Source organism: Tursiops truncatus, chromosome 6 (assembly GCF_011762595.2).
Source record: "Tursiops truncatus isolate mTurTru1 chromosome 6, mTurTru1.mat.Y, whole genome shotgun sequence".
NCBI classification, from domain to species: domain Eukaryota; kingdom Metazoa; phylum Chordata; class Mammalia; order Artiodactyla; family Delphinidae; genus Tursiops; species Tursiops truncatus.
The window spans coordinates 7,074,105-7,096,988 of record NC_047039.1 but is presented as its reverse complement, the minus strand read 5'-3'; the positions used below and the strand labels follow the sequence as shown (position 1 = coordinate 7,096,988).

The 22,884-nt window shown below is 39.1% G+C and overlaps 1 long non-coding RNA gene across 1 annotated transcript; it reads right to left on the bottom strand.

Annotated features, from left to right (window-relative positions):
• Nucleotides 1–1,534: 1,534 nt before the first annotated feature.
• On the bottom strand, nt 1,535–21,720 carry LOC141278859 (uncharacterized). Its single transcript, XR_012332251.1, has 3 exons — nt 21,679–21,720; nt 14,509–14,587; nt 1,535–1,670 (listed from the first exon to the last, which is right to left on the bottom strand). It is a non-coding gene; the product is annotated as an uncharacterized lncRNA (long non-coding RNA).
• Between the last annotated feature and the right edge of the window lie 1,164 nt (nt 21,721–22,884).

The window sequence follows — 22,884 nt, the reverse complement described above, 5'->3', positions numbered from 1 at the left end:
CCCTTCTTTCAACGATGAGGAAGCTAACCTATGGGCAGGTGTAGAAGAAGGAAGGGATGAACTTTAAAATAAAAGGTATCAGAAATAATTAAATGAAATGATTAATTTTGAAGACCACCATATAAAAATGTCTTTTTCTTTTTCTTTCTAATTTCCTTCCTTCCTTTTCCCCTTTTGCTGTCCTTGCATCACCATCCCATTTAAAAAATGTAAACAGTGTGACAGTGAAAGAGGTAAGAAGCATGAAGATGAGTTTACCAGGTAAGACTTAGCACTTGGCAAATTATATAGCACATGTCTAAAATCTTATTCTATTCACTGATATCAAACGAACATGCCTTATTAAAGAAGATGTATGATTCTGTACAAAAGCAAAGGTGCTTATATATGTTTGTATATTTGAGGTGTCAGTGGACTAACATTAATTGAAATGAGAGGTGATTTTGACTTACATCTGGTTTGACTGGGTTTTTCAATTAATTGACATTTAAAGCAATTTAATGGAGCACTGTGACATTTGTAGACACTAATATTGGTAATTATAATAAAATGAGGGAAACCAGAAAGCACTGTATATAATTGAAACACATCTGCATGTTCTATTCCTAGATGACTCTTTATTATATGATGTAAATTTGGGGGATTTTTTTAGGGTTTTTTAGTAATAATGCCTTTCTGTGGGTATCAATTTGTCCTGATAATTTTTAATTACCTTAAGCATTCTGAAATGCTTTTATTTCTTTCTGAGTAAAGCACTAAAAATATACATATCTTATTATATAAAGATGTAAAAACTTAACTGCCATAATGTTCATAAGTCACAATTAGGAAATTAAACAAAATCAAAGAGCCACTTATAGACGAAAAATTTCCCATCTTTCAGTGCTTTAAATATACTCAGGTTACACTTGTCCTCAGTCTTCTCTTTTTATATTTGCTAATCACGGAAGATACTGGTAGCCGGGTAATAATCCTGAGATACTAACAGAGAGACGTTTTTCTCTTACATTAACCGGATGTATAAGTCTTGCCCCTCCCCCTCCCCCCAGGGAGAAAAAGATTCCCACCTTCACTGCCTTTGTGAGTTTTGGAAGAGATTCTTGAAACCCAAGATACACACACTTTGTGAATATTTGGAAATTTAGGTCTGGGCTTGAAACCTTGAAGCTTTGGACTTGGAAGAACGTAAATCTGAGCAGGTTCTCTGCCCCGTAGACAGCGCGGGGTGGGAGGCGGAGGCAGTCCCAGGGCCCCCGCCCTCCCTCGCCCTGGGCCCAGGGCAGCGAGTTCAGGGCAGAACGCGATAGAATTCCCTCTGACGTGTAAGGACTTGAGAGCAGAGAGGCCCTGCTCTCTCACTCCCCAGACAAACAGGAGGACACGACCTTACTGGGAAGGCCCTGCCGTGTCTGTGACTTGGTGACTTACCCTCGAGGGGCGAGGTGACCTGCTCAGCTTCCCAGAGCTCAGATATCCTAGGATGCCTCTGCCTGCCCCAGAGCGGGGCATGTCGGAGGAGGTGGAGAAGAATAAGGGGTGGGAGAGAGATGGAGACCCCTGCGGATGTTTCTGCAGATGAAGGACAAGCCAACAGAGGACGAGGAGTGACTCTGAGGCTGGGACTGGATGAGTCACGGTTGCACCTTGGCCGATGGTGGTATCAGGGGGACCTGATGGGACAGATGACAGAGGATGTCAGCAGAGGGCAGTGGCATCTGACACCTGAGAGGGTCACTCCTCCCATCACTGAAGGACAGGACTCACCTAGCATTTAGCACCAATGTCAGGAAGAAAAAACGGGAGAGGGGTATATTCTCAATTAGTTCACATTTAAGCCTGCAGTGATTGAAAAAAGTAACCAGTTGAGTTTACTTAAGGGTGAGGACTTAGATGAAGTTTTCTACATCAGATAAAAGAACTCTTTGATCACTACAGTAGTTACATTTCTGCACAGAACTTTATGGCTGAATTTTATACCTATTCCATATCTATACTTTATTTATGGATCAGAGCATCTTTTGTGTTTTGAAAAGCAGAATGAAAAAGAGCTATGATGCTAGATCACACACAGAAAGAAAAAAAAAAAACCCCAATAGAAATACACTGAAACTAATTGTTAAAAATAAACTTTTCTTGACATATTTCCCTTTAACTTGCAGTTCAAAGCCAGTTTTGGTCCGTAGAAAATGTTAGTCTGGAAATTTTATTCCTTCTTTGAGTTTATTTTTATCACCAATTTGGAAATTCCTCCAAACACTGAAAAATTTCTTTTATAAAATAAGAATGGGATGATACTTTTTTTTCGATAGATGAGCTAAAATGATGCTTTGTGAAATGGTTTAAATGGGTAATATCATGAGTAAAAAGTTAAGATAAAATTAGTCATATTTATTGTTCTTCAGAAACATGCATGTTTCTATTTACTGTGGTTAATCTATAAATTGCTATAGCTACCATGATTAACGGCTAGACAGGATACCATCAAGGCATAAACCCCGTTTGGTTGTAAAACTTATTCTGAAACTTATTACTAAGAATGACAAAAACAGAAATAAGCTATTCAAGAGTTAAAAAAGAAAAAAACCCAAAGAATGACAAAAACAGAAATAGAATATTTGAGCTAAAGGAATCATATATATATAATATATACTATGCTATACTTATACTACAAATACATGTAATACAGATATACATGCATTTATATATACTATACAAATATATACATATATAAGTATTACACATATTATAATACTAATGTATTATAAACATTATACTAATATATATAATGTATATGTCATTGTATTGGTAATGGTAGTTATTTAGTATGTGGGAGATAGGTTTTCAGTAATGTTAAAACTGGATATTAACGCTATGAAATTAAGTTACAATTCTAATCAGTACAGCAAAAAGAAATGTCTTTATGACACAAAAGGTTTAATTATCAGGGTAGGAAAACATAATTTTGGTGGTAGTTTGCACAGAATAGTACACTGAGAGTCTTGCTGATAAATGTCTAAAAAAATATTTTTTAAAAACTGAAACAGGGGCTTTCCTGGTGGTGCAGTGGTTGAGAGGCCGCCTGCCAATGCAGGGGACACGGGTTCGTGCCCCGGTCCGGGAAGATCCCACATGCCGCAGAGCAGCTGGACCGTGAGCCATGGCCGCTGAGCCTGTGCGTCCAGAGCCTGTGCTCCGCAACGGGAGAGGCCACAACAGTGAGAGGCCCGTGTACCGCAAAAATAACCCCAAAAAACCCAAAAAACTGAAGCAGTCAATAGAGTAACATGATTAAAATCACTGATATGACATCTCACCTATATAGATTTAGTTAAGGAATAATGAAAAAAACAAAATTTGTACCTCAGTCCTAGAATGTACAAATAAAAACTTGTAATGAAGCCACTTTCTCCCTACCTCAATGAACATAAATATCCTTTCGTTTGACAATATACGAATACAGTTTTAATGAACAACTTTATTTAAAACTGTAACAGTGCCCACTGAATGCTAATTTTTAGCAAGTCGTGTTGGAACTGCAGTGAGACGGCAATATCTCAGATATTTAATATCATAAATCTAGAATTTTAATCACGTGGCCACTGATGATGTTGTTTATATGAGCAATTTGTGTGGCTTGTCTTCTCCTTGACAAAATGATGATTGATACTGTCAACACTAATTTTCTCTTCCAAATTATTTTATGTAATTAAATTCAGCTACTTGAGGGCATTTTCTTCTAAAAGTTTAATGCAAAATGCTTTTAATATGCAAATGATTTCAATTGCTTTAAGTCTCTAATTGTAACTTGAAATTTTTCCATCAGGCACCTGTAGAACTATACCCTTTTCTGTGTGGGGGGATTGGTTCCTAAACCCCTTTCAGCCTTTTGCTCTCGAGGGGAAGGGGATCAGAGCAAGAGGAAAGAACACACTAAGATACATGCCTGGGGGCTGAGCCATCTGTGTGCACTTGTGAGACCCTGTAATGTTCTAGCAGGGCTGTGCATGTCATGTGCACTAAATTAGGACGGTCTGTTCTTTGCTGACCTTAACCTCCTTCTCCCTGGCTTAACTGTCCTCTTCATTCATTCACTGCTGCTTCTTTGGTAGTCTGTGGCCTGAAACAGAACTAGATTCTTGCTGGCCTCTCCTTGCCCCAGTCAGTTTTCCAAACTTTCCCCAGTACCTTCTCCCATTTCTCAAAAGCGCTTCACAAACCATTTTTCTGTCTCTGCTATTCTCCAAAACTCAGGTCTTTAGAGCAACCTTCATTTCTCTAATTTTCAGATATTGAATTGGCATTAGTGATAAAAAGAAAATAATGTTAGATTCTCGTTTGCTCCTTTCTTTGCATGCTTTTCCCCTTGTTTTAAAAATGCCCCAAAGGAAGACGATCCAAGGCACGTGTGTATCATTTGGTCAAAGAACTATGGCAAATGAAACACTGTGCTGACGAATTGTTCTGCCACCTGAGGTCCTTGTCGGATGTTGGGACTCCTAGTTTTGCTACTAAACGTGGAAAATATAACTGATAAGACTGATTGAGGATAATGAGATAAAAATCAGTCACTGAAATATCTCCTCTAGATCACTTCAATGAAAATAATTCACTGAAGGTCGTTCACTGGACAGGCAGTAGCCATGCAGTTCCTACTGTGTAGCTTAGGGAACTCTACAAATAAGTTTTAAAACATAAAGGTACAAAATGATTAATATAGATAGAGGTACAATTCTAGGGGTGTGTGTGTGTCTGTGTGTCTCAAATGTAATGCTTGACCTATGTGTGCCCCTCATTGTAAGACTTTGCAAACAGCTGTACAGAAATTTCACTGTACAGAAATTCCAGATGTGACCAGAAATCACTGAGTGCACTTTGACAAACTGATTTTTAAAGAGGATGAAAAGATTTTTTGTAAAAAAGGAAAAAAGGCTGCACCACATTCGACTCGTGCTTCTAAGACCTCCCACATGGCTCCTCTGACTGACAGGTCCGACATCCCTCATATTCCCACAGCATCCCAGCTAATTACTCAGAACAGATAAACCCACCAAAAGCCAACAAGTAAATAGGAACGTATGTGAGGAGTGATCTCATCCTGGCTTTCTCAAGAAGACAGCGCAGGCGTGGACAAAAAAATAGTAATTGATGGTTTTTATTCCAACCATCTTCTTTCTTCCCTCCCTGCCCCTCCGTTTTGACCTTCAGTGTTTCCTAGTAAATGCCCATCTATGGAAAATATTAGTGCATGTTCACTGTACAGGTATTTGGTTTCATGAAATCACGTAACTTTATTAGAAACCCAAGCATCAAAAATTTAATAGACATTATCCTGGAATGATATTTATACTATTGGGAATACCTCTGGAAAATTAATAAATCTTAACTGTAGGCAGTTGCTTAGGGAAAGATTTTCTTAAGGCAGTGCGCAGTGGATTTCAAGACTTTTTAACATAAAAGCTTTAAAAAATGATCAACCTTTCTCTCTTTTCTGTGCCTTAAGAAATTCTTTCCTATCTAGATGTGTCCTAAAGATATTCTTATATTATCTTAAACTTCTTTACACAAAAATAAATCTGGAATTTATTTTTGTCTGTGGTGTGGGATACTTTTCTTTTATTTTTTCAACCAGAAAGAAAACCGTCTCATCAGCATCATCGCCCCGATGACTTGTTAGGCCAAAGCTGTGTGTCATGAGCGATGCTTCCATGCACATGGGGTTCTATTTCTGGGCTCTCCAGGTTGTTATTTATATACCTGGAGACAGACAACCAGAAGTCACATTTCAGCATCACAACTTGCTAGGTGTGTGATCAGCTGGATTGTGGTAGTTTTGGGGGAGAAAATCATGACTGTATTCTTGGGTATTATGTTTACAGGCTGAGTGCTTCTGGTGGAACCAACAGGGGCTGATTTGATACCCTCTGTTGTCTCAAGAAAAGATGCACCCTTTGAATAGCCATTAGGGCCTTTTCTGACCTTAACCCTAGAGGCACTGCCAGGAACCCCAGCTCAGCAGGAAAGTCTCCCAGGAGAGGCTGCTCTCCATTCTGTCACCACAGTGACAAAGACACTATATACTTCTGGCATTGCCTTTCCCAAATTTATATTTAAATTTCCCCATTTGTTCCCTGAATGTCTCCTATATCTGTTTTTATTTTTATATTTTGGTTCTGTGTTGTACGTCTCTGTCCTTATAAATATCGAAGAGGTGCTCTCCTTTTTGGAGGTCAAAATAAACTTTCCGTATTCTTCCCTGTCAGAGCTTATATTTAAGACTACATCTCTCATTTTAAGGTTGCCATCTGCAAATTGAACAAATCTGTATTTATACCAGTGAAAATGGATACACTGTCATTAAAACAAAACTCGGGCTTCCCTGGTGGCGCACTGGTTGAGAGTCTGCCTGCTGGTGCAGGGGACACGGGTTCGAGCCCTGGTCTGGGAAGATCCCACATGCCGCGGAGCAACTGGGCCCGTGAGCCACAACTGCTGAGCCTGCGCGTCTGGAGCCTGTGCTCTGCAACAAGAGAGGCCGCGACAGTGAGAGGCCCGCGCACCGCGATGAAGATTGGCCCCCACTTGCCGCAACTAGAGAAAGCCAGCGCACAGCAACAAAGACCCAACGCAGCCAATCAATCAATCAATAGAAATGCTGTAGAATTATTAGAAAAACAAAACAAACAAACAAACAAAAACCTCGGGGGTTAGTTCCGTGAAACACTGCATAAAAAAAACCCAAAAAACAAAACTCTCTGTCCCTGTAAGCCAAAAATAAAACAAACCGGCACAACTGAGATTGACTTATGCTATTTAAAGAAATTCATCAGAGCAATAAGTATTATAATATCTGTGGTCATATTTCTTGTTTAAAATTTCATGAATTTACATTTGCATACTTCTGTCAAAGTGTGTAATATCTGGATGCTTTAAAGATTGTACAAAAATTTTTTCTTGTCCCGCAGTGGGAAGGGCCATGTGGCCCATTTGCTGACTGTATTTACCAGTATTACACATATGCTATAACATATAGGAAAACATCCGAAAATAATAAATATAATTAGTCATTATCCTAGTCTTTGGCTAGTTTTGATCTATTTGCTAACTTGATTAAGAGCTTGAGGTAATTACTTATTTTGTGTTATTTAGGGGATAGTGACTTATCTCCTCTGAATATCAGCTTCCTTATCTCTAAAATGGTGACAATGGTGACTTTGCAGGGTCCCTATGAGGATTAAATGAGTTAATGTATAAAGAATTTAGCAGGACCAGAATTGCCACGTAATTGATGGTTAAAAATGGAAGCTATTATCCCTGGTGGCGCAGTGGTTGAGAGTCCGCCTGCCAATGCAGGGGACGCGGCTTCGTGCCCCGGTCCGGGAAGATCCCACGTGCCGCGGAGCGGCTGGGCCCGTGAGCCATGGCCGCTGAGCCTTCGCGTCCGGAGCCTGTGCTCTGCAACGGGAGAGGACACAGCAGTGAGAGGCCCGCATACCGCAAAAATAAATAAATAAATAAAAATAAAGGAAGCTATTAGTAGTGGTAGTACTGTAGTTTCCCATTTTGTTACAGATATTAGGATTTGAAACATTTGTTCTTTATATACTTGCACTAGATGTTTAATTGATGAGATATATTTATAATGTTATATGTATATTTCAATATTTTAAATTATTAACATGAGGAGTCCAATATCTCTGTAAGCCATGTTTTCTCTACCAAGTACTCTGAGTTACTAATCATGACACTGACTTTTCTTAAATTAATTAATTAATTTCATTTATTTTTGGCTGCTTTGGGTCTTCGTTCCTGTGTGAGGGCTTTCTCTAGTTGTGGCGAGCGGGGGCTTCTCATTGTTGCGGAGCACGGGCTCTAGGCGGGCGGGCTTCAGTAGTTGTGGCACGAGGGCTTCAGTAGTGGTGGCACATGGGCTCAGTAGTTGTGGCTCGCTGGCTCTAGAGCGCAGGCTCAGTAGTTGTGGCGCACGGGCTTAGTTGCTCCACAGCATGTGGGATCTTCCCGGACCAGGGCTTGAACCCATGTCCCCTGCATTGGCACGTGGATTCTTAAGCACTCTGCCACCAGGGAAGCCCTGATATTGACTTTTTAAAGAGAACGAATTGCTTATAGAATGGCTAGATTTTTTAATAACTGAAATTGAACAATTTTATGCAGTAAGTAAGAATAGGGTAGGACTGAAAGAGGGAAGTTTGGAGAAAGAATAATGTTCTGTTTGCTTCTTCCTGACTCCGGCTCATTTAACGAACTGAGTACAATTATATGTCACAAAAATATAATACTGGCTTAATTTCTGAAAAATATACCGGAAGGGATTAATATATTCTTAAGTACTAATTAAGGAGATACGTTCACTACTAACCTCACTCATCTTGACTGTACTCTAGCTAAAACAATAATACCATGTTTGCTGATTTTGCAAAAGGCAAGTATGAAGCTCTTTCCAGCAGTTTACTTTGTTCTGTTTGGATTTATACTTTCCCCCTGAAGTAGAACTCATGTATTTTCTTGTAACAGGATGAAACTGGGTTAAGATCAGAAGAAAGGAAGAAGATAAACTTACTCAAGGACAAATGTTTCAAGGACACTAGAAGGCAATCCTGAGGTTCTTTAAAGTTTCAAAGAAATATGATTTTTTGGTAGAGATACCTGGGGAGCATAGAAAGATAGAAGCATGCAGAAGCTGTAGAGCGAGTGATTCTAGAGCCTAGGCTTTGTAGAATTGGAACAATCCTAATTTAGCGTTCGAGGGAAGCTCTCGGGCCTTGGTCATTTCACCTTCCTTGCTGCAGAGGGTACCTGTAGCTCTCCCTTTTGCCTCTTCTGTACGGATCCTACGTTTATACTCCCCCATAATGAGGGGCTTTCAAAGAGGAAGAATGGACAACTAAGAGAGGCAAGTAACTTACGTAGCAGAGACAGAAATATCCACATAAAATTTTACATTGTATTTCCCTCCCTAAAAGAGCCAAAATGGAGAAGAAATTTTAACAGGAAAGAGCAAATTTAAAGGTAAAACTGTGTGACAAAAATCAAGTCCTCATCCATGCTAAAACTTAAGAGATTGAAAATAACTAGGTTGAAGAAACCATAAAGAGGATGTAGCAAAAGAAAAACTGAGGAGAAAAAGGGAAGAAGAATTAGGAGGAACGTCCGAAGAAAGAGAATAGCTAGGTGTCCTGAAGGGGTGTGATTGGGTTAGCTTGTCCTGTCAAGCTGGGCAGTATCGCATGAAGATGCCACAAATGCAGGTGATGTTTATTAAGGTAGGTGACCACCTTCTTCAGAGCTGCCTTTTGGATAAGCTAGTCTTTATTCAATGAACATGATAGCAGGTAATACTGCGCAAGAAATGATAGCTTTATGAGGCCATTTTCCAAAGAATGGGACTGTGAATAGGACACTTAGAATTTCATGGATTATCTAGAAGAGTAATCGTATCACTCAGAGATACTCATTAACTATCAATTTAATTAAAGAGAGGTCCAATGAGGCAACTGTGCTACTGAAAAAAGAAATGAAGCAGCATTAGAAGAGACAATTCAAGCCCGAATTTGATTTGAGCTAAAGCCGAAGAGAAAGGAGAAAGTCACGCTGAGAGAAATCTTAGATAAACCTTCTTGGTTTTGTGACATTTTCTTCCAACTTTCTAATAGTGTTATCTAGAAAGAAACGCGGCATATTAGAGTTTTTGCCTGACACAAAGATCTGTGGGAAAAAGAATAATAGAGCTTTTCTTAGAGGAAGATGGGGAGTAAAGAGATGCAAGAAACTATTCTAGCAGAGACAAAAATATTCAAATAAGATTTTATATCAATTTTCTCTACTCAGAAAGATAGGAAAGGACAAACGTAAAGGTAACATTGAATGGCGAGCATCAAGTTCTTTTTAAATTTTTTTAACACCTTTATTGGAGTATAATTGCTTTACAGTGGTGTGTTAGTTTCTGCTGTATAACAAAGTGAATCAGCTATACATATACATATATCCCCATACTCCCTCCCTCTTGCATCTCCCTCCCTCCCTCCCTCCCTATCCCACCCATCCAGGTGGTCACAAAGCACCGAGCTGATCTCCCTGTGCCATGTGGCTGCTTCCCACTAGCTATCTATTTTACGTTTGGTAGTGTGTATATGTCCATGCCACTCTCTCACTTTGTTCCAGCTTACCCTTCCCCCTCCCCGTATCCTCAAGTCCATTCTCTAGTAGGTCTGTGTCTTTATTCCCGTCTTGCCCCTAGGTTCTTCATGTCTTTTTTTTTTTTCTTAAATTCCATATATATGTGTTAGCATACAGTATTTGTCTTTCTCTTTCTGGCTTACTTCACTCTGTATGACAGACTCTAGGTCCATCCACCTCATTACAAATAACTCAATTTCATTTCTTTTTATGGCTGAGTAATATTCCATTGTATATATGTGCCACATCTTCTCTATCCATTCATCTCTCGATGGACATTTAGGTTGCTTCCAGAGAATCAAGTTCTTAATGCCATAGGCTGAGGGGTTGAGGATAACTAGGTTACCACCAACAGGTGGTTGAAAATGGAGCCGGAGAAATAGTGGGAAAAACAACATGAAGAGTCATGAGCCATGTCTGCAGGAAAGGAACAGCCAGGGGTCACTAATTTTAGTCAATGCTCAGTTATCTTCAATCCAACTCAAATCAATTCTGAAATATTTTCTTATGACTCGAAACATAGTAAATTAAAAAATAAGTCCTTCCTTCCAATTTGGACAGCTTCTGCTATAATCATGAGAAAACTTAACACAATTTAGTTTGTATACTGTCATGGAAGGTATTTTCCTTAAGAGGACTTTGCAGTGCTGTACTCCACAGATGTCTTTAGCATAACTTTTTTTTTTTTTTTTTTGAATGAGAAAATCCATGTTGTTGTACACGCACAAACCACTTTCTAATGGTCTTTAACCTTACGCCATTTGGACTTGCCTCTCCAAAGAGAGATATTTGAGTAACTGGCCATTACCGTGACATAGAGGAAGAGCCTCATTTTTCTCCATAACCGCTGAACTCCTTGTAAGACATTCCTGCAGCCTGTGCTGATACAGCGACCATGGACTCTTCAGCGAATGGCAGCTCCAAAGCAGCTCCAGTCCCGACCCTCAATCATCCAATCCCAGCCCACAGCAGACATTGTTTACACAGTCATAATCAACAGGGTAAATTTAGAATATCCTAGGATAAATTATGATAAACTTCCTGCTTTGGGATGATAAGTGAATGGAGCAGACAGTGACTCTGACAGAGAGGGTAAATTGATGAGCTCTAGCGAACAATTAGGATGGAACTCTTTACAGCTGTAGAATTCAAATTAGACCATTTCCAACTAGCTTGCACACATTTCTTTCTTTGTCTTTTTAATTCCGAGTTTGTGTTTTAAAAGTGAAGAATAATTGTGGTCTTTTGTAGGTCAAGGAATAAACTGTTTACAGCAAGGTCTTGTTGGGAAAATCATTCCTTCTGGTATCCTTTTCTTCCTCCCAGCAGTGACCCGCTGATCTCCAGGAAGAGTCCTGAAGAGTGTGCCAGACATGTGATGCTTAAACAGTCTTTTCCTTTTTTCCTTTATAGTTGGGGTGACTGGCCAATATCCCTTCGAATCTATCAAAGCAATTTTTTGTGTCCTTCTTGGAATTTTATGTCCACATGTGAGGTTGGAGTAGTCTGTATGGAATACAAGTTCACCTTTGATTTCAAAATCGGCACCAGCAGCCCCTCTGAACAGAAGAGCAGCCTAACAGATAGACCTAGTTCATTTCCACTCCCATCCACCTCTGACCCATTTTAATTCCCATCACTTCAGCTTAACAATTTCATTTTTCACTTTAATGCCTTTATCCATTTCAGCAGAGATTACATTTCCCAAGCTGTACATGTTCTCCAGCTGATTTGTTGTTGTTTTTTTTTTTTAAAGATTGAGATCATGGAACAATGCTTTCCTTATTTTCAGTGCTTAGTACCCCAAATCCTGGTTGTTGGAACAGAAACCGCGGGGGATAAAGTCCACATTAATTAACCGTATCTTCTGTGAGAACACGTACATCCATCCACTTGGGAAGGTCCTGCCTTGCGGCTCCCCCAGGAGTTTCTCAATGTCCAGGCTTTTCTCTCTGTGGGTGCGGCAGCAACCTGACCCAGTGGTTAGACAGCCTGATTCCGGACTCAGGGAGGAATAGGTTTTCATCTCTACCCCAGCACCGAAGAGCTGTGCGCTCTTCGTTGAGTTACTTCGCATCTCTAAACCGTAACCGTAGAATGGGATTAATAACATTGACCTCGAAGAAATGCTTGAGGTGTAAATGAGAAAAATAAATCTAAAGAATCTGGTGGTTCATGAGCGCTCAGTACGTATTAAATAAAATGACTACTCTTCTGTTTTTAAGCCAGGATGATCACATTCCTGTAAGTTATTCATGGCCTTTTGAACTGGTTCCAATGGTCGTGAGAAGGTTAGAAGAAAAATTTAGTCTGTAGAAGAGGTGAAACATACAAGATAGGGGTTTCTAACGTGAAAGCGCTTCCTAAACCATAACACGCTATATAAATGTTATTATTATAATCATGAGAACATAGGTTTTCTTGCCAAAGGCTAAAGGTAATAGCCTGTCTTGAAATGTAGCTGAGGAAGTGTGGCACCAGTATAAGTTATGGGAGGGCTGGCACTGTTAACCTGGAAGTGACAGAACTGTCCCAGAAGAAACATGAACTTGGGCCGATGAAGCAGGCTTGCTTTTGGTTGCAAATCTGACTCACGCTGACTCTGCACTGCTCTCACTCACCAGAACTGGGTCAAATACTCACTTTTGGAGCAGGTGGTAGAGTTCGCTCCATCAGGACTACACACATTCGGATTAGAAGAGCAATCAGTTTCCAAGGGGACTTGGGGTGCTCTTTCTGAAACAGAGAGAATGGAAGCTCCCCTGAGCGTTCCACCAACGAATCTTCCATCTCACAGAGAGTCCTTTGTGTCCCCAGTAGGGGTTTCAACAGCAAAACCTCTGCAGGGTTGCAGATATTCTTCCTTCTCCTGGGAAACCTCAGGAGGAGGCTGCGCTGAGGTCTGAAAGCCCCACTTGCCACATTCATGGTGTTTTATTCATTGAGAAACTGATATTATGAAAAATTGAGGGGTACAAAAATCACTGTTCAGAAACTGAGTTAACCCATGAAGAAAACTGCCACATTAAGAGTGGGTGAAGAAGCAAATGAGAACATTTCACATTTACATGCAAAGATACAACTTCTAATTGATGAAAAATCTTATTGCTAAAATGGAAATTTCTTTCTTTAATGCAATATAAAATGTGGGTCAGAAGACTTGCTAAATGCAAAGTATTTTATATAAAGAACTCCAATCACAGTAGAAACTTGATAAATATTTGTTGACCCTTGTCTGATAATTTACCAAGTGTCATGACTTCACCTCCTCATAAGATGATTACTAAGTACGTATAAATTACACTCCTGTCATTCAGTTTGCTTTCCATGTACAACCCATATACATGGAATGAGGCCTCTCATTTAACTGAATTTCAACTACATATTCACACTGAATTTCAACATGATGCCTTGAATATACTTGACAGTTTCCTCACTGTTTTCCTGAGAAAACTTTCTGTATTATGTACTTTTGGTATTTAACTCTGGCTCTTAAAGACATCAGAATAACATTTCCCAAATAGATCCTGATCTGGAAGCTACCTCTCTGAACAATTAATGGTTGTGAAGCAGTATTGGCAAATAAAACAAGGCCTCCATCAAAACGTAAGGCTGTCCTGCTGCTGTTTGCTGGAAGGCCTTTTCTTAGGAGGTGTGGGCCAGGAGGAGGTCAGTGGTTCTTAATATTTTGGGGATCGTAGAACCTTTTGAGAATCTAATGAAAGCTATGGATGCACACAGCCTTGCCAATATTTGCTTAGAATTTTGGGACCCCCATGAAGCTATTTTTGGAGCACTCTGAGAAGTCCCTCGGACTTGACGGGACTTGAGCTCATCTAGGGTTTACCACGATAGTTTGGAGAAAGTCTCTGAGACCGTCACAGCCCCAAGGAACTTCAGAGTCCTGGGCTAACTCTTATTCATCCACTTTTTCCATTCATTCATTAATTCATTTCTCTATTCACTTACTCATTCTTTCCTTCACTTACTCTGCAAATTATATGAATAACATCACTGCGAAAGCACGGTAGTAGAATACAGCATGGTCAGGAAAAGCCATTCATTCCGTAATACCATACATCACATGCCGTACACTTATTTTTTCCAAAAATTCAGAATGTCTCAATTTTGGAGGAGAACTAAGTGAATATCAGCCTTCCTCAGAAAATGAGACAGAGGAGAGGAAGCAAACATAGTGAACTACATGAAGTATCTTACCTACCATTTCTCTTTTGATATTATAACGCATTTGGGAGGTTGACATTCTTTCCCCATTTACCAATGAGTAAGCAGAGTCTAAGGGAGGTTAAATACCTTGCTTAAGGTTGTATGCAGCAGGACCAGGATGTGAATCCACCAGTCTGGATTTCTAAACTCCAGGGTACTCTTCTACCTGCACAGGGTCACACAAATTTAGGGTTACTCAAATGATGATGTCAAGTCAGAACTTGCTGCCTGATGTTATGGAATGCATCCATTATGTGTGTGTGTGTGTGTGTGTGTGTGTGTGTATACAAAAAAACTTTTAAAAAAAAGATCAGGTATATTATGGAGAGACAGCGTGGCCAGAGCAAAGGACACTGGTCCAACAATCAAGGTCCCTCAAATCGAGTTCCAGTTTTGTCACTGACTATGTGACTTTGGTAAGTAGTTGAACCTCTGAGGGCTTTAATTTCTGAATCTGCAATTGGAGTTGAACTAGATGATCTTCCAGATTTTTGGAGCTTGAAAGTTTTGTGATAGATCCACTTAGATGATCAAACTGTCATAAAGTTCAATAATTTGAAGGTTGATTAGTAGATTATATCTGTGCACACACTTTTTCTCAACCTAATTAATTAGGAAAAGCACTGTTTATGTTAGTGGACCTTAACATATCAAAAACACCAGAAGGAAATGAAAGGCAAAGAGGCTTCTCACCGACAAATAATTTCCTGACAAGGCTTTACTTAGAAGTCTCAGTCACTTAATCAAGGTATCACTGAGCGGTCTTTTGAATTTAGTAAAGAAACTGTTACAATTTCCAAAAAAAAGCTTTATTTTTTGGCCAGAAATATCAATAGGAACATAATCTAGTTATTTTTAAATAGAATGATAATTAGATAGAAAGATAGACTTAAAGACCTAAAAATCCTTTTGTCCAATTTCTCTCTTTACAGGTGAGAAGAGTGTCAAAGAGTGTAAAGGAGTTGCCCAAATTTGCAATATAGTTGTGGACCCTGCGATGGGGCCTGAACCCAAATTCTGCTCTTTGACTTCCTATTCCAGAGCTCTTTCCTCAGCCACTCCCAGCTTCAGCTCTTTTTCTCCCCCTGGTGACTTGCCCCCTCGCTCCACCTGAACAAAGACTCTCATCCGTCTTTACTCTGTCCCCCTCACCAGACTACCTTCCTCAAAAGCTTTTATAAGTCCGTTCCACTGTTTACACCTCTGATGCCCCTCACTGCACACAGAGTACAATTTAAATATATTATTTAAACATGCCTCTTCCTCTAAGAAGCCTTCCTGGATTCCCCCTAGCTAGAGTCCTATCTCTATACTTGGAAATTCTCTAACACGAAAATTCTTATATGAAAACTTTCAGCTTTACCTTGTACCATAGTTACTGGTGTGTTCTTTAAAATTTCTTTTATTAGAGTGCAAACTTTTTAGGTATGGAGTCAACGGTAAGGCAATTAGCATAAGGCCTGGCGCTTTGAAGAGAGTTGTTAAATATGAATTCTCTTTCTCAAACACTTTTTTTCCTCTGGCACCTCTTCCCATCTCTCAGGCAGAAAGAACTCGGTGGATTTTATTTTTTGATCAGGTGGGTGTGGTCTGCCAACCTCTGGGAGCGAGAACATCTCTAGACGTGGCCTCTGGGCTTGCTACTTCTGCCCCTGGCCTGATCTCCTCTCTCACTCCCACTGGTCCACGTCCTGCCGGCTCGCCAAGGTCAGCTCAGACCTCGACCCCTTCCCACCCATTCCATGGCTCTTCCCACTGCTGGTCCCCCTTCCCCTGACCTCTGTCAGAATGTATGGTCGGTTTTAGTGAATTCACATTTCCACTGCATTGTTTCTGCTTTTAGGAAATTTTCACTTGTCCATAAAATTTTTGTCCATGAAATTAGGGCATGAGACCTGCCTTATACTCCTTGTACTTTTCAATACATGTTCATGTATAAAATGAATCAAAGTTAGTTAATTTAGAATATTTTAATAATACGTTGAGCCTACTGATACACAACTTATTGTTCTGAGGGAACTTTCTGGTCTCCTGAAATAGCTATTCAAGTTCCCCAAATGTTCTTGGTTTCTCCTTGTACATAAAGCTTTGGTAATTTCATTTTCCCTTCATTTCAATTTCATTTCTCAGCATTTCAATAAATCCCTACATAGGAGGCACTGGGATGTAAGCCATCTAATAGGAGAAACAAGCATGAATTACCATTTTCAGGGCTCCATTCTCATTACTTTTCCATAGCCATGTGCCTTCTAGAAACGTGGAGAGTTTTATTTCTATCGTGACACGGGGCTGGACACGATGATCCTGAGGCCTGGATCCTAAATCTGCTGTAAGTCTCGGTCCCCTTCTATCAGCAGAATAACCAAGGTTGTAAAGGACCAGGCAGCCTTCCAGGCTCACCTTTATCCCTCATTTTGATATATTGGATCTTGAAGGTCTCCTTCTAGGAGCTTGTCCCCTGATGGCTTTTCAAGACTGAAAATACTGACTGTATTTTTATTTTTATAACTTTTTATTTTATATTGAAGTATAGTTGATTAACAACGTTGTGTTAGTTTCAGGTGTACCGCAAAGTGAAAATACTGACTCTAAAAGAAATGATAAAAAGGAAATATCTTTCTACGGTTCAGGAGATTGGGGACACATCGGTGACACAAGTCAGCGGTTGCACGGGTATGTGTGTTGGTGGTGGTTGGCAAAAGGTTAAGAAAACTTGGTAAAGAGTTGTTTTTACTAAATAAAACTGAGAAAACAATATTTTTTAGATGTAATTATGAAGCTTAATTATTACCAGGAAATCCTACTTGTATCTTATTACGGCCTCTGGAAGTATATTTACTTGCATTTTTCTTTTACACAAAGAAATGGCTGTTTAATTTTTTTCCTCTTTCATCTTTCTGTAACACTTTTTTTCATTTCTCTGCTACTACTTTCACACATACATTTATTAAAAGAAGTCATCAGTCTGTCTTACTGTCATCTTTTAACCAGTGTACGGGTAATATGGGCATTAGTGGCTAAAGGAGTAATGACTCAAATCTGATTTTGTGAGTAACTGATAATTTGGGAAAATCCTAAGCCCTCGAGAACACGCCATCCTTGTAGAAAGTGTAAAATGACAAAGTATATGGCTGATGTTATTGCAAGTTAGTCTCAAGCAAATAAATCACCATATTTAAAAATTTTAAAGACTTACATTCTTATGTGGTGCAACTTAGAAAAGTTATTATTTGACATAATGCAAGAGTATCTATCTATCTATGCATGCATCCATCTATACATTGTAGCTCCTAAACTTTACTCTTGCTATTTTTTCCAATTCCACAGCATTCTCTACCCTCAGGAAAAAAAATGTAAATGGAGTAACCGTGTACGTGAAGGAGGACTTTACAAGCAGTTGAGTCTTCCACCGTTGAAACCTTGCCAAGGGCAAGATGTGCAGCTCATGTTCAAAGAAGGAGTGGTTATCACCTGCACTTGCATCACTCTGGCTTGTCTCGTTCCAGATAAAATTAATGGTTAAAAAATTCAACTTGGGGCTTCCCTGGTGGCGCAGTGGTTGAGAGTCCGCCTGCCGATGCAGGGGACACGGGTTCGTGCCCCGGTCCGGGAAGATCCCACATGCCGCGGAGCGGCTGGGCCCGTGAGCCATGGCCGCTGAGCCTGCGCGTCTGGAGCCTGTGCTCCGCAATGGGAGAGGCCACAACAGTGAGAGGCCCGCGTACCGCAAAAAAAAAAAAAAAAAAAAAAAATTCAACTTGACTTTAAAGCCAAACCTTAGATACTAAACCTGATCATTATCAGACCATTATAGCAGCAAATAAAATCGCTATGCCAAATGCAGATACCTATCTGTAAAAGAAAGGAGTTGGACTTGGACGATCATATAGCAGACCAATAAAATGCCAATTTAAACCACTCCCCAGACAATGTAATCTACGGGATGGCATTATACCCAGGACATGAAAAGGAAGAAAAATATGTGACTATTCAAATGTGTGTTGAATTGGATCATTAGATTGTACTTATGTTGGGGCATATCTCTAGTAGCTGTTCTCTAGAATGTCTTCAGGGCACTGTTGAAGCCAGTTAAATCTGTTCCATGGATTTCTTGTTTCAGTGAACGGCTGGACAGTTAGAGGGGAAATTGACATAGTTTCCACAGTGATACAACAGACTATTCAATTTCTAAAATTTGAATTTAGCTATCAAGAGAAAAGAGCCTTGAGCACATAAAGTATGTTATCCAAACTATATTGTTTTATATGAAGTAACTTGAAAAAATAATCAGTAGTAATATTTTAAGTAAATATCAATGGAATAAGCTTGGAAGATATTAATATACTTGTCTTATCAGGGTTTATACCTTTTAAATGTATTTATATTCATCCAAAATCATAATAAAATCAATTGTGAAGGCAAATGCATGTCATTATATGTACACAAATTATCTTCATGAGTATTACTTTTTAATATGCGATATTTTTGGTATTTTCATGTACAGACCAGTTTTTTTTTATAATGACAGTGGGATGACTTAAGAATAAAGAGGTTAAGAAATTTTTTGTCTGAAAAGTGTTGTAAGTACTTTTCCCCTCTCCACGGATCTGTTCCAGGTTGTACAACTGATGTCGTGATGCTCAAACACAGGTTCATTACAAAGTTAAACACTAGGTGGCACTACAAACCCCCCAAACTGGAAGGTAACTGCCTTTGTCTATCACCGTTTAGTCTATCTGGATTTCAGATAGACTGAAATCCAGTTTATCTCTGATTTTGAGTTTCACATAAAAATTAGAAACAGAAAAACAGCAATATTTTCATTACTTGCCTATCACCATAATAGCTCCTTTCCTTTTGATGAACACTTACAGTTCAGGTGAACCCAAATATTTCATGTTTATGACACAAGATTTGGAAAATAGCTTGAGTATATTTATTAATTTGGTTGTCATATATGTATTTTGCTAAAAAAGGTATTACACATGGCATATTTGTTTATCAAGTGCTAAAAATGTATTAACATTTTATCATACCAAAATATGTGCTTTTATACACGCATGCATCTGTGTATGAGACACAAAATTCATTTATAACCCATGTTGATACTGATGATTTGGATACCTTTTAAGCACTGCATTTCTAATAAAGTGAAGATTTCCTCCCAAAGGGAATAAGAAGCAGTAAGCTTATTGCCCAAAAGGACGTGCTTTTCTCAAAATATGTTAACTGTGAGGAAGAGAAGTAGTCTGATAAGTAACATAAATTTAACATAATCGAATTCATCAGTAATATTCATAAAACTGCTGTAAGAATGTGTTCAAATTCTTGTGTAAAATGACATTGAGGATTTTGGTGAGAAGGGAGGGCAGAGGGTTTGAGTAGTCAGGTACCAGTTAAAATGAATATTTATTTTGTTGGCTCTACTCTCTCTTCAGCACGTTTACCGTGTCCTCTGTAAGCTGGGCTGATGACCAGTTCAATTCTGGGTTCAATTCAAGGTGCCGAACTCCGTGTACGGGGTCCGTATGGCCCCAGCACCTGGTTACTTTCAAATTTGCTTCTTTATATTCTTTACCTCACAGTAGTTGAGGCGAGTTGAATTTGGAAGGAATTTTTCTGGAGAAGTGATTATAATTTTTTTTTTAAGTTAGTACAAGGCCAGGTTTTTAAGGTTGATTTCATGATTATTTGCTGCCAGCATTAATTGACAAAACTCTAGAGGCTCAGTAGTTTTGAAAATATGCATTTTCACTTTGTCAGATTAAAACCTCATTCCAGATTAAAGGCGTCTAGAGATACGGCAGCTAAATACAGTGTGTGATTCTTGATTCACTCCTGGATCAAAACAATAAAGCACTGAGGGCTGAAGAGCAGGTTCTTGGGTGTAAAACTGCAGTTTTGTGGGAGAACGTTCTTGTTCGTAGGGGATACACGCTGAAGTATTTAGAGTTGAAGAGTGACGTTGACTGAAACTGACCTTCAAAGGGATAAGCATGAAAAAGCATATATACATATAGAGAGAGGAGAAAAGTAACAGCAACGGGTGCAAAGTATTTAAAAAGGGAGAATCTAAGATATACTGGTATTCATTCTATTCTTTTAACTCCATAGGTGTGATATTTTTCCAAATAAAAAGTCGGAAGAAAATCAATCAATTTCTTCTCTGGAAATACCCAATAAAAAATAAATAATTTTACTAGTCTTTTCTTTTCTACTTACCCAGAATAAACAGGTCATTTTCTCTAGATGAACTGTAAGCCAAATATTTCAAGGTTAATATTGACTTGATTTCTTGGAAATGACAACAACATTTTTGTCTTGCAGATAAGTTAGGAATGATACTTGTTTCCTGAATACATTGTAGGAATAAATTGGGGGAAAAAAACCCTGATATTTTTATAAGAAAATCTACCCTCTCTACAATACCCCCAGCTGCCCCAGGCTGAATCACTGGGCATTCGATATACAATATGCCACCAGGGGCTGAGTCATTCCTGCTGCAAATTGAAACTGTGCTTCTAAAACAGCGTTTTCTAACCCGAGCCAGAGCCTCAGCTTCTCAGTGATGGAGCTGTCACAGTGTTATCAATCTGAAGAATTTCCTCACAGAATGCATGCTTATAATCATCTCAGCATCACTAAACAATTCTAAAGAAAAAGAATTTGGAAATACCAAATATGGAATATTAATGACCATATTTTGCTATTGAAAATTCTGGGAGATTGTGTAAATGAAGAAAGCTGTTAATTGTGCTACAATTTTAGTCGGCAAAACAACCATGAAATGCTGTTTATGTGCTCCACCTTGTCCAAAATGAACTTGAGACAAACACACAATAAAGGAGAAATTTAAGATGTGAATGGCCTGAAAAAGGGAATTATATCCATTTGTTACGTTGGCACATGTAGGGGCATAAAAACATCTAAATCCATGAGGCAAGCTTTTAACAGATGAATAGAAATTTAGTTTCAGTATCTAGCAGGTGTCTTCTGAATGGAATCATACATTTCCAGCTTTGTTTGTGGAAATAATAGGGTTTGAAGTATATGCTTAAAAATAACTGATGTATTTTATTTTCATTATACATTTGCTTAGCATACATCCACAAACATAGCAATTTGTTAATTAATTTCATTTATAAACACATCTACCTTTAGAGCCATTTAAAGAATATGGGACTGTATCTCAGATAAATAATTATTTTTCCAGAATAAATTTACTAAGCTGCCTTCCTCAAATCCTGGTATTCTTACCTGTATTTTTTCATAATTTTAAAATTATTTTTTATTGGATTTCTTAAAAGTTGAAGATAGTGCCCCCATTTCAAAGTACTGCCACATCGCTGGTTGCTTGGGGCTCTAAATCACCTTCTGAATCACAGGGTGCGTCTCATTACTGACACTTGGATCTATCGGAAGAAAACATTTTTAGGAGACAAACGTCCATATCTATTTTTACGTATCAGATATACAGATTATCAGGTTATGCAGAACACAAGCGATAGGTTAAAAAGGAGAACAAAACTTTAGGATAAAACTTTAAATAATTTTAAGAACATGCTTTCAGTCATACCGAAAAGCTGGCATAAAAGAAATTGACTAAAAAACTTCAGCATTTTACAAACCACAATGTGTACCTTCCATCATAATGCTTATTCTTTAAGACAGTTCCTCTATGCATAAGGGAGGCTGAGAAAAGGGAAAATATAGTATTACCTCTAAGGAGGAAAAAAGTTCCCTACTTCATAGTCAACTGTTTGTTAAGCAGAGAGGATGTTACAATTTATAACCTGCTAATGAAAAGGCAAAATTCTAAGGGAGAGCAGCTGAATTTCTTGATTCTTCTATCCTGAAATCAACTTCTGGATCTTGAAATAAGGTGTGAGAGGAAGCATTATGTTTGCTTTTTGCCAATTTTAGGCTGGCTGTGTCCTCCCCAGTGGTTAAGAGAATACCCCACCCCCATCATACCCCTGGCCCAGTTGATGCTTCCCGCCAGGTTTGCTGCAAAACCAAGAGTGAGGACAGGCATCTCTCCTGACCCAAAACACAGGCACAGGTGGGCAGCACACTGGGATCCTCTGGGGGCTTCTCTGGGTGTGGGGCTGAGCCCTGGGATCCTAAGAGACTTTCTGCAGAAGACAGTGGATTTTAGCTGTCAGGAGACTCGGGCTTAGCTAGGCCTTCTGTTTTGATAACATAGAATTTATTTCCCCCACTTCAAAACCCAGTTCAATGGTGAGCATCGCGTCACGCAAATAAAGGCTGGATTCTCCTCAAAGAGCTTTTTCTTTTTTTTGTTTGTGTGGCCCTGACCTGGAGATCACTGTCCTTTCCCACGGGTTCTGCTTTTTCTTCTTACAGAGAAGAAGCAAACGTTCTTACGTTCAGAGCAACACTGAAGGAAAAGGAAGACTTTCAAAAGAGAGGTTGACTTGCTTATTAAAAGCCCGAACTCTT